General features: G+C 33.3%; 1 pseudogene across 1 annotated transcript; it reads right to left on the minus strand.

Moving 5' to 3' along the window:
* Positions 1–5,449: 5,449 nt before the first annotated feature.
* On the minus strand, positions 5,450–8,162 carry LOC143548095 (cyclin-D3-2-like; annotated as a pseudogene). The gene is made up of 4 exons (XR_013137886.1): positions 7,580–8,162; positions 6,789–6,990; positions 6,402–6,532; positions 5,450–5,867 (listed from the first exon to the last, which is right to left on the minus strand). The product of XR_013137886.1 is annotated as a cyclin-D3-2-like (transcript).
* Positions 8,163–12,760: the final 4,598 nt, after the last annotated feature.

Below are 12,760 nucleotides of genomic sequence, written 5' to 3' on the forward strand. Positions count from 1 at the left end.
AATAACAGTCTCAACTTTACACTTGTCTGATGGCAGTCCCAACTAAAGATGTATCTTTTAACGACGTTATGGATTACCACAAATTCATTGATAGGAATATGTGACAAGTAAAGATAATTCAAGCATTTGAAAGGCAAGAAAATATACGTATTCAATAACACAACCACTATAATTGAAATTGTGGATGGAATAAAGTTGCTTAGTAATCATTTTATGAGTTAATTCAAGATGGAAGAAAAAATTTCTTTAAATGGGATATTGGTGTAACTTTAATGTATTGTATATGTAAGCCATGTATATTTGATTAAATGTTTTTGCTAGCATGTGGCTCGTGTTCTTGATCTAATAAAAATTCATCTTTAAAAAATATTGAAGCTTAGACTATGCGTTGTGGTAAGGTTAACGGGCCCAGACGGGGCTTTTTTGTCACATCATTCGCGAACACCACAGCAGGGTCAGGCTATTGGGTGTGCTATTAGCTAGCCTTCAGCCCACTCATGAGCGTTAGTGGGCAAATTGGAGGGGAATGTTTGGGAAAGTGGCTCGCGAGCAGAGGATTTATCCATAACAGGGTCAAGTGAGCGAGCATGGGCTTTATTCAAAGCCTGTTTAGCGTTCGGTCAACATAATATGACGAAATGTTTTAGATTGAATCCAGGGCCAAAGAAGCTCCGTAACATATATTCTTATAATAACACAATTAAGTGAAGGCAATGACCAAGTCAAAACGTTGCAATTGAGATCACCGACATACCATCATATAATTTTACAATTATTTTCCTATCACATCTTTATGGTGTATTAAATAAATATTATTGAAAAAGTAATAATTTAAAGTGTTTTTGAGGATTCCTATTCTGAAAATACATATCTAATTTCTGGACTTGCAAAATACAAAAACAAAATGGAGGGCCATCACTTCATTTTTAAATAATTTTTTGGTCTCCTGATTTGCGTTTGTCAACACCTTTTTTTCTACATCTACTCAAATTTTTTTTGTTATTTGAATTAATATATTTCTTTAAACAAATTTGTGGAATAATAAATTTAATTCGTTTAATTACCATACAATAATGATTTGTGAATATTATACTTTAGTTTCCTTCATCATTCAATCTACGTAATACTTCATGCTCCGTTTCATTTATGTCTATTATTTAAATACAAAACATGTATATACGTGTGAATGTATATATGTGTGTATAAAGTGAGAATAAGGGACAAAAAGAAAATTAGAGAAAGCTTCATATTAGTTACTGGTCTTTGTGACCATGTTCATGCTTACCCTGTCACTACTGAGATAGAGGGAGCGGCGTGGTGCTTACCTGTAATCATTAATGTCTTGTCAGCACCACTTGTGGTGATCTGCGGTCTACACCACATGGCTTAAGGATAAATTCGTCCGCTACTTTGGTTTCACTTTGGACCATAAATCAAGAGCACATAAAAAATATATATAAGTAGTATAGTTTATGTAATGATAATGTATAAACTTAAGATTTTTAGGTATGGACTATGGAGACTCTATTAAACATGTTGGAGCATAAGGCTAGATGTTGTGGATGAGATTTAAATCTTAAATTAACGTCACGTAGACAGTGTGGCTTTTACTAGCACACTCATAACACCGTGTTGTGGTTTAAAGTTTCATTATCATGTTAAAGGCTCACTATTTCCTTGTTACTGTACTTGGCCCCCACCATTTACTGGTTAAAAGGACGTTGTCAGGTTAAAGTCCTTACACGGCGTTAAAGTCCAGTTACCATGCCACATCACTTTTACAACTCCAGTTAAAGTCTCACAACAACCACTCTAATAAATATACTATGTGGTTTTCCAACTTAATCTTGTCATTTCACTTACTACAATAAAAAATTCTGATATATTAATAACATATTTATATTTTTTTTTTAAACAAGCAACAAAGATTAATAAATTAGAAATAACATATTTATATTAAATCACGGATTTTAATTGAAAAGAAATAAGCTGAAAATCGTGCATATGTCAATTTAATTTACTATTTATGTAATTGCCCTAAATGGGCAACAAAATAAGATCACCAAACTCGATTATAATTTTTTAGAAAGAAAAATACAAAATCTAAAATCATGAGAATAATATCTAGATATGTTATATTATATAGTTGCTACATACGTCTCGTATAAGGCTGAGGGGTGTGGGGGGCTTTAATGGGGGCTCCAACCAATAATATTATGACGTGTGGCAGAGAGAGAAACTGGATAAGGGGGGTGTTGGAGCCCCTGGCCCTGGTGTGGAAGGGCTCCAGCGAATTTTTTTATTTTTTTATAAATATAGTCAAACAACGTATTATTAAAAAAACTCATAAATTATTAAAAAAAACACACATTAATAAAAAAAACACATTAATGTCTAAAAATAAAATAAAAATTAAAGTACTAAAAAAAACATTATTCTTATTCTTCGGCTTGGCCTTCTTCGATCAACCTCTTTCGGATACGTTCCTTTTGCTTTTCCATTAGCATTTGATCGACCAGATTTAGGTTACTGAAGTCTCTAGTAAGAAAGTCCAAATCTCTCATTCTACTTTTTTCCTTTTTCATAAGAGACCACCTCCATGGTTTTGTTGAATTTACTGAGGGATTCAACAAGATTGGCGATGTTTACGGCTTCCCCCTCAGCCGGTTTTTTCCCCTTGGCGTCCCTTCCCAATGGCCGCCTCCTCGGCCGTGAAGACGTTTCCTCCTCCGCAATGTTTAGGTCGAATCCAACGCGGCAATCCGACCCGGTTGAAGTGCTATACGCTCCAGACGAACTAGTTTTAGTCCGTTTCGGCCCTACTTCCGCATCAACGTCCGGCGCCACCAGCTCAACCCACTTGGAACACCTTTTCAACCTATCCCACAACTTTAAATCGTCTCACGTCTTCACCATCCCATACCTCCGCAAACACTCCTGCTTCCACTCTTCGACCGTGAAATTGTAAACCGCCAAATCATCACTGCCACTTGGTCTCATACGCCCGCTGTTCCTGTTGAAAAGATTAGTAAACAAGCAGACAAATTTTATGATTTCGGACCACCGACCCGAAATCATATCGGCGTTCCGCTCTGTACTCCCAACGAGCATGTAGAACGTCTCCCTAACCTTTGTCCAAAAAATCTTACTCTTTTGGTAGTCGGCTGCAAAATGAATAAATAAATTAGATTTCCATTTAACTTTTTTATTTAACTTTTTTATTAAAAATCATTTTTAAAAACGTTAAAACAATTACCGCAACGCCTATCCTCAGAAATGACTATCCAAGCCCGACACAAGGCTTCCTTCTCATCCGATGACCACGGAGTGGCTTTCCGTTTCGTCCTCGGAGTCGAAGCCGGTCCCGACCCGTCCGTTGCAAGTTATTTTTTCCGGTGGACGCGTCTTTTTGGTCCCGTAGCTTCACCGTGTGATTCTTGTGTCTCCGGAACAATAAAGTTAGGAGACGGTTGTGTGTTGGATGGTTGAAAGCCGGATGATTCTTGCGGCTCCGAATAAAACATCGGTTGGTGCGGTGACGACCATAAATCGTCGTCAATATAATCTTAATCAAGGTTTGGGTACCAATTTTCAGCCATTTTTTTTAAAAAAAGTTGAGAAGATGAATTGATTTTGGGTGAAGGTTTGAAGTTGTGGTATAAAAATGGGTGAAATGGGGTATTATATAGGAAAAAAATTTTTTTTTTTTAATTTAATAAGAGCCCAACAGCTCTTTTTCTAAAACCAAGACAAGCTTTTCTCTCTCTTCTCCCGCTAACAGGCTCATGCCTGCATGGTTTTTCGCGTTAGCGCCCCCGTTAGCACCCCGGTGGTTTGGTGTTAGCGCCTGGGGGCGCGAGCGGAAGGGCCCTAGCGCCCCCGTTAAAGCCCCACACCCCTCAGCCTAACCTTTACGTTTGCAATCCATAATTAATAAATTACGTCCATGTCAGTTTTACACGAAAAGGATGTCGTTCCACCACATAAGTAAAAAATTGAAACACTATTACACCAATCCAACTTAAAATAATATTTCATATAGTAGTAATTTTACTGCATATAAGTTTGAAAACTTAAATAAACAATAGTAAATAATATAGTTTTATTTTTTATTATTTATTTCTTTGTAATATATACTATGGCTCTTAATTAATTACCTAAATTTGTTACATATATAAAAATTTCGAACACAGGTTTGGATTCAATCCGTGTAACAATTTTCATAAATGAGACGGGGAGAGGGGGGTCAAAATTTCGACGGAAATGGGCAACCTTACATTATATATAAAAATTTTCAACGTAAACGGGTAACCTTATTATTTACATATAAAACTTTTTGAACGAAACATGTAAATCTAGTCTACTAAAAAAACATAGGGTCTTGGGACCACCTCGGGTTCGCCCATTGATACACACATATATATAAGCTGGTGTTGTTTCTTTTTTCAGATGTAAATGTTTGCAGTTTGCGGATCACATCTACAGATATCTGTAGAAGAAGATGTGGACAAAACCTTTGCAGTATATAAGAAGAATACTTATTTTTCAATGTCAGTATGTTGCTTAAATAGGTTGTTGGTGGTGTACGGACTGTGGTAGTGGGTGGTGTTGGTGGACGATGGTGCTGAACGGTGATAGTGGTAGTGGTAGTGGACGGTGGTGGTGGTGGAGGATGGTGGATGGTGGTGGCAGACAGTGAATGGTGGCGGTGGTGGACAATGGGTGTTTGTTGGTGATGGTGTTTAACACTATGTAGAACTTAAAACATCTTATAAGTGGATTGGCAAAGTCCGTACAAAAAAGAGTTCACGCAAACTTTTTTAGTGAAACATCTTAAAAAAAATAATCTGAAAATAATAATATCTGCGTGTGGTATACTCGAAGCAGAAAAAAAACCCGCACAAACCTTTTTTAGAAAACAAATAGCACCTACATAAAACCATATACGTTTTGTAAAATAAATAATTTTTATATTAAACGTGCTTCCGTAGTCCCATACTTTTTCCATCAAGGATTAACACGTGTCAAAAGCCCTTTTGCCCCATCTCACCGTCTCTTTTTAGGTTTGCTACAATATCTTGAGACATCGTTATTATATACTTTAACTTTCCAACTAATATTTGAATTATTATTATTATTGTGAGGATAATAATTATAAAATTAACCAACAAAAAAAATCAAAATTAAAACACCTGCTTTTCTTGGCATCATCTAATGTGTGCATGGTGTGCTCTGCATGACAGCTGTGTACCCATAAAAAGTAGTGGACCATATGTCACACAACAATTATGAGAACTAGACAACATAAATATATCAAGGAAGCTACTACACCTTTTATATGTTACACTCCCTCCATATATCCCATGAATTTAATTCTCAATATCAACAATAAATCTATGTCCATTGCTAGATAAAGACTTGACATTAGTCACATTACCCAATTTAATTTATCTCACATTAAAACGACCTAAAATCATAGAGAAATCGACCAACCGTAACAACATATCACTACTACAGGCGGTCATTTAACCTATAATTTTAGGGATTGTCTATATATAGTAGTGGACCGTACGATTAATAGCATGCATGCTCGTTACAACTTACAACTACCCTTGATTAACGCTTCTTATAAGTGAACCGAACCCAAACCCTAAGTGTTGATCCATTCTTGTTTTCTTGAATGAAGGCTCGCGGAAATGATGAGCATTGAAGTCCCATGAATCATTTGAACTTTCGTCACACGTGAAATCTATCACGCCAGCTGGACTAACCGGATACGTTGTTGTCTTGTTTGCATCATGTTTACGTTTGTTGTGATTATCGTAAGCTAGCTCCATAATGCGATCGTAACACTCATTTATGTCGTCCTGTGTAAAATAACTATGCGTGTTAGTACAGGTTGTTCATGTAACTATGTAAGTAGTCTAAAATATTATACTGCTTTTTGTGAGAACAGTCTTATCTATTCCGTGATTTTTACTATGCGTGTTTTCTTCGTCTCAACCTTAATTTAGTTTTAGGTTGTTTGTTGGTACAACTCCTAAATGCATGCATTATGTTTTTATAATAACGAAGTTGTGTCAAATCCAAATCCACAACATGATCTTGACCAAATATATTGCAAAGGCAAAAGTAGTTATTAGATTAGATGTACACCAAGTGCATTATGATCTAAAGAAGTAACCAACACAAAAGGACAAAACTACCCTTCTGTTGGACTGTTGGAGTACATCAATGTATGCATAAAGTACATGTTTAAAGCATAATAAACCAGCACAAATGGAGCAGGGTGTTTACTGTGACTTTTTCAAACAAAGTACTTTTGCTACCATTTGTTGGATCACATGTTGTACATATGCAATGAGAGTTGTACATAAAACATAAGGACAAAGAAGACAAACCTTAGTGGGTTTGAGAAGATCCAGAAGTTGACTTTTGTAGTCAATGGAATTGGGAGGATTGATTTCATTTATAACATGAAGCATTGTTGCTGTGGCCAATACTGATGGCTTATAACACATGAATCTTGAATCTTGAACAAAACAACATCAAAATGGAAACAACGTTAGAATTAAAACAACAAGCATACAAGTAAAATCCCAGACGTTGCAAATTATTATTTTTATTTATTTATTCGTTGTATGCATTTTATATATTTATGTTTATCTTGTTTTCCCTAAAATCTCTGTTTGGTTGTACTACGTAACCTATTAATATCCCCGTGTGTTTATGGGTAAAGATATCGAATTATTCAACTTTATAATTTTCTAAATCGACCGATAAATTACCTGCGACTAAACAAAGGATTAGAGCTTCACATTTCTTGAAGAAATCCCAATGAACATGATCGGTTAATCCAAGCCTTCTTACAATGTGATCAAGAAATGAGATTGGTGTGACTGGGTTCATCCTCCACTTCAATGTTGACATCACCAAAAGCTCCATTTTTTGTATGTTTTTGGCCTCAAACAAGAACTTAGAGTCCTCAATCTATAATAAAGATTCAAGAAAACAAAATCCCACATCAATTAGTCAAAGATTTAAAAACGCGTACTCTAGTCCCAACAATATTGTCCGTCTTGTCCATGAAAAGTTTATATTTACTTTATTTCGAGTGGGGACCTATAAGGTGTTTACCCATTTTAGTAGTACTAATCTTACGTGATCACACTTAACAATGAAATTCTCATACTATATAATACCATTGCATCCCAAAACACGTTGATTATATATCTATGGCTGTATTTCCTTATGACCTTTGTTTGGGGGCGCAATGGTTGTACATAAGGAGTAATGCCTCAAATATAACGTGTTTTGGGACGTATAACTGTGAATAAAAGGAGAACTCAACAGTTAAACATGCCATTTAAAATACTATATATAGTGGTGATCTTTAAGAAGTCTTTACTTGGGTAAACAAAAAAATTCTTTAAGTTTTTTTTAAGGTTTTTATGGTCAAAACGGTCAATATTATTGGTACGAAAACCGAGAGGCTTATGCTACATACTTATGGTTTTATCATGATACAAGTTTATATGCAAAAAGTACAAGTGTATGTAAAGGAATCAATGTATCATACCTGAAGATCTAGCAAGAGTGGCACTTGAGTTTCTTCAACTTTAGCAGCCAAAGAGAGACAACTAACAGCCACAAGCTGAATCATCCAAGGCTTATCTTCCTCAAAATGAAGGCTAGACAGAAACCTATCAACATAATTAACAGCCAAAATGGCAGTCAAAGGGGTAAACCCATAACACCCTTTAACCTTCAAGATCCAATCCACAGCCTCTTTCCTAGCATCCAAACCATAGGGACTATTCTTGCCAAGATCAAAACCACAAGGGTCTTGTTGTTGATGTTGTTCTTGTTCTTTAGCTAAAAGAGACACAAGCTCTTCATGTTCCCAACTCAAGTCCACTTGGTCAAGGGGGGGAAAGTGTTCATCACATGAATCTTGGAGGGTGGTTTGTGTAAATTCACCTTCATAATAATATGAATCTTGTTCTTCATTGCAAAATAGTGTGTCTAAGAAAGAAGATGAGTATGGTGATAATATTGCCATTGGGTTTACAAGAATAAGATGAGAAGTTAAGTTTCATCCATTTTGTGTGTCTTAAAGTTTCTCTCTCTAGAAAACTGTTTACTCTCTCTCTATATGTATAGGTTTAGAGAGAGATGAAAAGAGAGTGATGAAATCAGAGCGGGTGTCACGCTTGTCCTATCTTTATATTTATACACACTGTTTTCGGTGGATAATATTATTGAGAATTAATATAGAAACTTATGAAATCACTAAGGTAATTATGAGAGACGTGACTAGCTATAGAGTATTTAATATCACTAGTGTTACATTATTTTAATACTATTCAATGTTACATAATAGTGACAATACCATATATTGGTTTTTATATTCATAAAAGCAATGTAACAAGAGTAAAAGGTGCATAATATCGATTAGAAATTTTTTTTGTTTAAATATGTATGGTGTGAATGTTTCAACTATTTGTATATGATTTCGAAATCTTTAACGCTTTGAATACATATATATTTTAATTATATCGATTTGTATACAGCTTTCAAACGGAGTTAAACAAATCTCTTAAACCCCAAATACGTCAAGGGATATTTTCATCAATTTCAATTAAAAAATTAACCTCTGTCTAAATTTCTAATGGGCTAGGATTATTTTTCAATTGATCTTATATGAAATTTGGCAGGGGTTAATTTTTAATTGAAATTAACAAAAATATACCCCCTGATGTATTTGGGGTTTAACAGATCTGTTTAACTCCGTTTGGAAGTGGTATACAAATCGATCTAATTAAAATATATTTGTATTCAAAGCATTAAAGATTTCGAAATTGTATGCAAATAGATGGAACAATCAAACCACATGTATTCAAACAGAAAATTTTTTCTATCTGTTATTTGTTCTAGCACAATCTAGTTTTGGTATTGTACACTTGAACCCGTTAACGAGAATGTTTTCATAACGTAGTTACGTATAATATTGGTGGTTTTGTGATTTGAACGACACATTAAAAATGAAATCGATAGTTTTGTGTGTTAAGTCAAAACGGTCCGGGTGGACCATCTGTACAAATTTTGATTATGAATTATTTATTTGTTAAACATTACTATAAAATACAAATATTAATGTAATAATGGTGTTTAACGAGACATCTTGATGGTAAAATGGTATGTCCCACAATCAAAAGGTTGGTAGTTTAGATTATGTAAGGTACTTTTTTTGTTGTATTTAACATGGATATCTAGGAATTGCTATTTATGTTTATCAATGGTTTTAGTGTAAACCATGATTGTAATATTTTTCTGGAAAAGATTAAATAGGTCATATGTATCAATAGTTTTGAACCACTTTAAACTTGTTCAATTCATCTAATAACTTTTTTTGACCTTTTTTTAACATGTTTATGAAAGTCGAGTTATTCATTTGCTAAACATTATACATAAACTTGTTATTATATATGTTTTGATAAATATTATTTCTTTTGATGGTAACTAACTTTAGATCTAAAAGTTACATGAAAATATTCATTTTAATTTTTAAGAGATATAAATAAATACATAAGATATGATAAGATAATCGGTTTTCTCTTTTTCTTTTTGCATATTTTTACTTTTGTGGCTTTTTTAAATTTGGAATATATTTTTGTGTAGAGATTTAATCATTTTACAATTTTGTTTTTTTCTGTTTGGTATCATCCATAAATTTGAAACATGTCATTATAAAATATATTAAACTTGCAGAAAAAAATCGATTTAGGTGGAGTGAATTGTCAATTCTCGGACTAAAATACATTTTTTTAGCTGACAAATTTCTTTTAACAAATAACAAAGCTCTAAATTAATATATATAATCTGACTAATATAAATTCTTATACCGGGATATACATAAGAACCCAAAAAAAAGAACAAAAAAGAGCCAATGAAACACATAAATATAAAATCACAAATATGTAATTAAATACGTAAATCAAATGTTACGTTAGAAAGCAAGACGACACCTCTAATAGTTATTCGGTTTAACTAATCGATCCATCTAATCTCAAAATATAGCACATTTACGATTGCCATTGAATTTTCACATGTTTTACTAGATTTATCCTAAAATCAACGATTATATTGTTTCTAGTCCGTTAGCTATTAATCAAATTGATGGCATCTGATAATTTCAATTTTCGGTTAGTGGTAGAGTGGTAAGGGAGAAACTTGGTATTTCATGTGACCCAGGTTCGGTTCTTGCCCCTGGCATCTAGTTTCAGAGGCACCAGGGTGATGATGAAAGACTAGATGAGTAGGTGGTTTTCACTAGGTGGATCCTTGAACTGAACGGTGTTTATCTCACCGCACTGTCGTGCCTTCGGACGAGTGTTCACAGGCGTTGACCTTATGCGAGGGTTTTTCCTGAATCGAAAGACGAATATATCCGATGTGGTGAATTTAGCTAGTAGCCCATTAGGAGGATTCGTTGACCGTTTAAAAAAATTGCTGAATAGGAATTTAATGTTCAAATTTATATTTTTAGTATTGTATTTAGGATATTAATTATTAAATGCTTATAACAAAGGGTAAGTACTTGATGGGTGTGGGCTTGGTGTGCATTTCGTTGGCGGGTCGAAACCTATATTTTCATGAAGCTTGGACCCCACGAATACGACCTTTCATTTCTTAGTTGTTTCTTTTACCCGTAACCAAAAACATTCACAAATAAAGAAATTTAGATAAAGTCCGATTTGTCTACCCAATTTATTTTTCATTTTCTATATATATTAATAGCTTTTGAACCCGTGTATTGCACAATATTTGTCAAATGATAATAATAAATATGGTCTGTTATTTCAATTAATGTGATTCTCATTGTGAAATTAGATTTAGGTTTATCTATAAATATGCTACCGCGTGATTAGATTTTGAAATTGAAATTGAAATTGAAATTGAAATTGAAATCGTCGCTCAATATTCTCGTGTACGTAATGTAATTATAAGTGGTTATTGTAAATTAACCCACCCTTACACACACACACACACACGTTTTTGAACCCGGGATTTGTCGAATGATAAAAATAAATAAGGGTTGTTATTTCAGTTAATGTGATTCTCAAAATGCTTCTGAATTAAGGTAATAAAGTTGCGTAGTTGATCAAATCTCAGGTGTGGAAACAACACTTAACTTAATAATGAATAAAATCCACACTATGTTATATCCCAATTGACAAGATGATTTGACACATGGCCCATGGATAGTTAGAATGAATTAGATGAGATATTAGGAATTAGGAAGTGCAAGCTTGACACCTAAGCATCAACAGTTATCAACATTTTCTTTTAGTAGTATAGTAAGATAAGATAAGATGGGAGACTATATTAGTCTTTATGAAAATCATGTTTAAGTTTTAAAACAAACAAGTACTTTTATCCGCTCGTTGTAATACAATACATGCTCGAAAGCTAATGTGCGTTATGGAAGGTACGTGGCGGGATGTCGGTGGGTATGGTTTGATTTATTACTATAAAAGTTTTGTGACAAAAGTTTCGTTACCGAGGTTAAGTGGCCAAAAAGTAAAGATGTAAGCTAATAGGGCAAAAGTTTCATTGTAAAATTTAAGAGGTAAAAAAGTAAATATAAGAAGCTAAAATTGATAGGCCAAAAAGTATATATATATGTGAAACTTTTGTGGCAAAAGTCTAAAAAAAAGAAGATGGCCAAAAAGAATATATCAAACTTGTGTTACAAGAGCCTAAGAAAAACAAGTTAACAAGTTACGCTTTCTTTTTAACCTCTAATTTTTTGTTATTTTTGAGATTTGAAACCAAGACATCTCAACCTTAATGCTTTTAAAGGTTTTGCCTTTTAATAATACATAAAGTATTGTTCATTAAAAGTTTAATACATCTCTCCGCGTGAAAATCACCGGAAATCGGCTCATGGCGAAATAAGTCGAGTTGAGGTGAGATGACTTTGCTCATTTGTGATTTGTATAGAATAAAAAAAAAATCATTGCCATTTTTCTTTTGTTATACCGGTCTATGTATGTAAGAAGTATTAATATTTGTTGTTATATATATCCATACGTGCAAGAAATACAAAATCTTTAATGCAACTTGGTGGTACTAGGCTAGAAGTTGTTTCAACAGGATTGAAGCTTCTTGTTTATTGAAGCAATAGAAAGACACCCTACTATCATTTTAGAGTATTATTTTCTCAAAGTACCGTGATAAATAAAAATATAAAGAAATTATAGAAAGGTGAGTTAACAGATGTTATTGAGATCTAAGTTGTATATTAAATTTGTGTTTTAATAAATTAAACAATATTGAAAGTGTTTACTAATTATAATTCTACACGGGAACTACTTATATATTGCGGGTTAAGTGAAAATAGCATGAAGCTTTAGTGTAATTGGTTGATATTTTCTTAAGTATATAATATCATAGAGGTCATTTAATTATCATTAGTTTCATTAAATGCATTTATGAATAGATCAAATTTTTATCCTATTACACTAAAAACCACTAAAAATCTATCATTATACTAAAGTCGATATTTTTTTCACTCATTTTCAATTAAATAATACTTTTTATACATTTATCATTACATTTTATCTTTCCTCTACTCGTAACCACTTTAAAAAATTATAGAGGGTAAACAATGTTTCTCTAAATCTAACCATAAACAGTAACATTTTATCTTTGAAAAATTGGTTTTAAATAATCCTAACTATCACTCATTGGTAAA

The sequence above is a fragment of the Bidens hawaiensis genome, unplaced genomic scaffold (assembly GCF_021521415.1).
Source record: "Bidens hawaiensis isolate Kalapana, Puna unplaced genomic scaffold, B.hawaiensis_p1.1 tig00014910_1, whole genome shotgun sequence".
NCBI classification, from domain to species: Eukaryota; Viridiplantae; Streptophyta; class Magnoliopsida; order Asterales; family Asteraceae; genus Bidens; species Bidens hawaiensis.